This window comes from Apostichopus japonicus, chromosome 4 (genome assembly GCF_037975245.1).
Source record: "Apostichopus japonicus isolate 1M-3 chromosome 4, ASM3797524v1, whole genome shotgun sequence".
NCBI lineage: Eukaryota > Metazoa > Echinodermata > Holothuroidea > Aspidochirotida > Stichopodidae > Apostichopus > Apostichopus japonicus.
The window spans coordinates 23,605,095-23,610,484 of NC_092564.1; positions in this window are offsets into that span (position 1 = coordinate 23,605,095).

A 5,390-nucleotide genomic window follows, 5' to 3' on the forward strand; every position below is an offset into this window, starting at 1 on the left:
TTTCCATTTGAAGCAAGTTAAAATTTTAGTTCAGTTAAGTATATATGAATGAAAATGGGGTTCAATTGCCGCTGCATATGTACGTGTGATTCTCCCGATATCATTCTAGACTTGTTCAAGTCGCCTTCTTACATAAAAGAGAGTACTTCTTTTTAAGCAAAAGTCAAGGTAACTTTATGAGCGATCTATAGAAAGAGGATAATCGAAACATTTATCTTGCTAATAAAATAGAAAGAAAAATTGGGTACATCGTTGTTGCTTAGTAATGTGTTGTTTCTCTATACCGACCGTTATGGTGCTGTATAGTACTAGACCTATATATACATGCTCGAATGAGTGGATACTGCGTGCATTGATGCGGAACGCAATATTCCTTTTGTGAGTGACCACAAAAGGAGACAATCCTTTCACAAAGTATTTGAGGCCACAACGGTCTTAAATCATCCATATATTTTAAGCCCGTCAATTTACGGCGAATTATATTTGACCTATGAATAAATAGACTCTTTCGTATATCTGACACGAGGCTGTGTTTTTTAATCAACTTACCACAATATCGTTATATCGTTTGCAATTACTATATAGAGTTTGCGTATAATCTCGGCTTGATATTTAAGTTATACGTTAAAATATCGTTGAGTTATTATGTCATGCCAAGAATATGCAGTCGGTTTGAAATATTTTCTTATGTTCTTTATGTGTCCTTGAGTGGTGTCGGCTTTCTGCAATATTAAAATACTGGTTTTTTATGATTTTTTTATTATTTTCATTGTCTTTGACAAGAAGACAAACATACACATGCAGGAAGTATAAGCATCCCCCCCCCCTGGCCCTCCCCGTCGCCAAACGAATGTGACAGGTCACTGTTTGCAAAGCTACATACGCGGAGTAACGTTAAAGGAAACGTGGGATGCGAAAGGTATAGGGGCGATATTTCAGAATAACATGTCTTGATGTGTCGTTGTTTATTGAACAACGTTATATATAACAGTACCGGAACATGAATCATCATCAGATATTACTGGATAATAACTGATATTTGCTTAAGATAAATACGGATGATTTAACTTAGTCAAGCCTGTCCAAACGAAAGCTAAATGTAGCGAAATGTTATTCACTTTGCGTAAGTGACGTTTTAATGACAAAGAAAAGAGGAATACAAATGGACGTGTAAAAGAAATAATGGAAACGCAAGTTTTCTTAACAAAGAGATACCGCAAAATCAAACCGCGCGGTTGGTGAATAACGAGGGTTTAATCCACCTGTTCGCCTAAACGGAAATGGTTTTCAACCTGTCAAACGTTACGACAGTCTTCCATCAAAGAGTTTGGTAAAATCGCCCCCCCCCCTCCCTCCGCGTCTCACCCCAGCCCTTCCCCCTCCTAAGATAAAACAGTGCAAACGAACTGCAGAACAGTGTCCCAATTTTATCACAATGAGAATGGATAAACAGTTCTAACGCTGCTTGTGTAGCAAAATTGTGCGACACTGTACATAAAACCTTTCTATACACATAGCTGCGCCACGTAGGTCATTGTAGTAATAGCTGAGTCGGCCAGTTGGTACAGCTGTACAGTCCATTAACAGGGCCTACATACTACTATTGTAAACTTTCTGGAAAGAGTCAAATAAGTTTCTATGAAATACAGGTCTCCTGCGGTAATAACTATCAGTTAAAACAGTGCATGTTTAATATTCATCCTCGTCCCCTCCCCTCCCACCTGATATGACCCCTCTCCCTGCCTCCAACTGCCCTTCGAAAATCTCCATCATCACTGACTGCGAAGACCAAATAATTGCATTTTATAGATATTCATAACATTAAACAAAAATTGGACATATAGAGAAAATCAGAACCATTTTTTCAAAGTTGTTTTCTTTTCTGTATTATCATAACTATATGAAATGACAGGAAAATATATTGGAAAATTTTCCCCAAAGAACTTTGAAACACTTCTACAGATAAAAAAAAATGCGCACGTTATATATGCGTTAAATGACTCAGTGCGCGATCCCGTTGTGATAACTAATTTATTAAGATAACCGTATTGACGACTATACGTATATCGTCTACACAATGGCTTTTGTACTCTCGCAATGACATTGGCCAGCCAACCATCGAACGGAAGAGCCCTCTGTAGGATCAATACCCTACAACTCATATACATAGTAGACCTGTTTAAGTATTGATCTTATACACAGAATAAGTCATGACTCGTATATATATATAGGGAAGCTATACTACCACGGACTCCCCCCTTGTTAATAACAGTATAATTTAGCTCTTTGTGGTCCGTTTGGCAAATAAAATACTAATTAACAACACAGAGAACATGACAAAGGAATGAGAGAAAATGTGAGATGGTAAGAAAGAGAGAGAGAAAGAGAGGTCCTCGATGGTCGAAATGAGTAAATAACGAGGTGGAGGACAAAAAGCTAAATGAAACAAAGACATTGGGGGCGGGGTGGGGATGGGGGTAATAAACTGTCATTGTGCTATAGATATATGTCTGTCGGCAATTATAATTGCAATTATTAATTGGCGTGTGAAAATGTAGCTAATAGTATACAGTTACTCACATAAATAGTCATTGAAAATATGATACAGTAACAGTACATATATGGGGTAACAGGGTTGACAGGTATAGTAGTGTGTTTCAATGACCACGGATTCACGTATCCGCTCGCGTGCCGCGGGGTGTGGGTGAGGTGGGAGGAGTTGGGTAAGGGGTGGATCGTCAGGCCAGAATATCTTTCTCGGCGGAATGTGAGTATAGAGGAGAGGGGTTGTATATAACTAAATAGTTTATGTTACGGGTACATTTCCTCTCATTTGGAGGAGTGGGTGTAGTGCCACTTGTGGAAACGGCTGCACCATCCACATACTTCCCTATGCAAGTGTGACTAAACTAAAACGATTCGGGTGAACCCAAGTCGCAAAACTGAAACATGCACAATATGTCTGTCGTGATGTATAGCCTACGTACATGTGGGAAACATTTCTGATTTTTTTTTATTGGAGGGGGGGGGGGGATGAAATTGTCACAAAATTAAAATCTATTTAGCAGCCTCGAAAGTGGGACAACTGTTACTTTTTGTGTCCGAAACTTCGGTGAAAGATTTTTTTTTAATTTAAAGTCGGACAACAAAGAAACTTTCCTACAGGACCTAAATGAATGGTGCCACGAATGACGTGCTTCAACTCCTAACCATAGCAGCAACCGAACAATGAGATACTGCAAATTTCTCTTATCCAGTACAAGCGTATAACAATGAACGGACATGTGTGTAAGATTCAATGTTATAAAGATACAAGAGAACACCTGTTATTTTTTTCCAATGATTGAAAGCATCTGTTCATTAAGAGATATATATAATAGGGCCTATATGTAAATCGTAGAGGCCCTAAAGGCCATTGAGTCTAGAATAATTCATTCTCTGCCTTTGCGGGGGTGAAATATCTCTCGTATAGTCGATTGCATGTCCATTTATAAGAGTGAAACAAATAGGAAATTGCATAGAGTTTGCTAGGTTGTGGTATAGCTGTCTCATCCGAGAAGGCTTGTCTTTGATTAACTTTCAAAAACCGACAGTTACCGTCCCAGCACCCAGCCAGCACAAAGACTTGTTTATACTCCAGTCATATTATTTTACAATTCGTATAACTATATTCGAATGGCAATAGGCTGTTCTAAATGATAAACGCCCGGAAACAGCCAACAACCTTTTCAAAGGTCAAGTCTGATAACAAAGGAGCAATTTACTGTTTCCAAAAAGTTTCGTTTTTCCTCTCTCTATAAAGTCTGACGAAAGACACGGTTTCATTAAAGTTTGAGTGTAAGCAAACTTACAAAATATAAAAGTAGATGGCATTCCGTGTATTCATAATTAAGTTTCATGCTCTAGTTCACGCCATGCATGGTTGACTCCTATTGCACTTTGTTTGCTGTTTCGGACATGAACTGTGAAATGAAACAAAAAGTGTGGAATAGATGGCGCTATTTCACTTCGCTGTCCAGAGCCGTATATTTAAATATACGGCTCTGTCGCTGTCATATACATGGAATGTAAATCGTGGGCAGAACATACTGAGAATACACTAGCAGGAGCATATGTAAACTGAACGCATTCTTGCCATGCAGACAAGCACACTTTATGTTTATTTCTTTGAAATAAATATTGTGGTAACATGGAAGGTCTGATCTTGTGTATCCCCTAACGCTTTCGGCATAGCGATAAAAAAATGCTAAAAATACAGACACGTACCGTACTAGGCAGTGGCGTGCACAAAGGAAGGGAAAGTAGCGTTAGATGGATTAAAACTGCAGTCGGGAAGTTTTCACATCATTCAGTAAAGGAAAAATCAACCCACTCGTCCCTTTCCATAAATGTTCATGCTCCTACCTTACGCGGTCTGGGGGGGGGGGGGGATTTAGAATTCTCCACCTCGCCTTTGAAATCATGTCAGGGCCATAAGGGAAAGAAATACAATTTAAGAATGTCACAATTAAGAAAAGAAAGAAGACACTTTTCCTAAAAGAAATGGTGAAGTAATAGGTGAATAGGTGAAGTAATCAACGGAGTTAGAACAAAAGAAACATTCATGTTTTATAAAATTGTTAATAGACACACAAAGTCACAACGAAGAAACAACTATAGAAAGTATGAGCAGTCAATATTTTATTATGTACAATGCTAATATCTATAGCGACTAACCGTGTGTACAAGACTTACAGGCGATAGGTGCTTTTACGACTGATAACTATGCTTATCATAGTTTTATTCTATTATATTCAATTTTATCTGTTAATATAATACCAATATATAACTTAAAATAGTGATACTTTAAAGAATGCAAAGTATTCTAACGACACTGTAACGATTTTCTGTGAGGTCTCTGTCTTTAATTTTTTACTCTTTTTTCATTAATATTAAAAAGTTGTCACAATTATTGTGAGCAATCATTAATGCATTTCAACATCCACCTGCAAGAAAAAAGTGATAACATATCTAATTGCTACACTTTTGTTTGTTGTTATTGTTGTTTTTTACCTTCTTTCCCCTCTCTGAGCTATTTTACTAAAGAGCGATTGATATCGACTCGCTATGGGAGAAAATCAGTTACACGCATATATATATAGTTCTAAAGACGCCTTCCGTTAAGTACCGAAATACCGCCATCAGTTTTTGGCAGTTTCCCACCCCGCAATAGTGCGACAATAATAGTGTAATTTTGGAAGGGGAAAATTCCCTCAATGAAACATGATGACGTATAGTTAGGGCACGTCGAATCAGCTTCCGTCTTTCTTTGTAAGATTTCAAATAAACACAGCGAGTGCTTAATATTTATTTTTGGAAATAAAATGTGTACGTGCATTGAGGCACGTAGA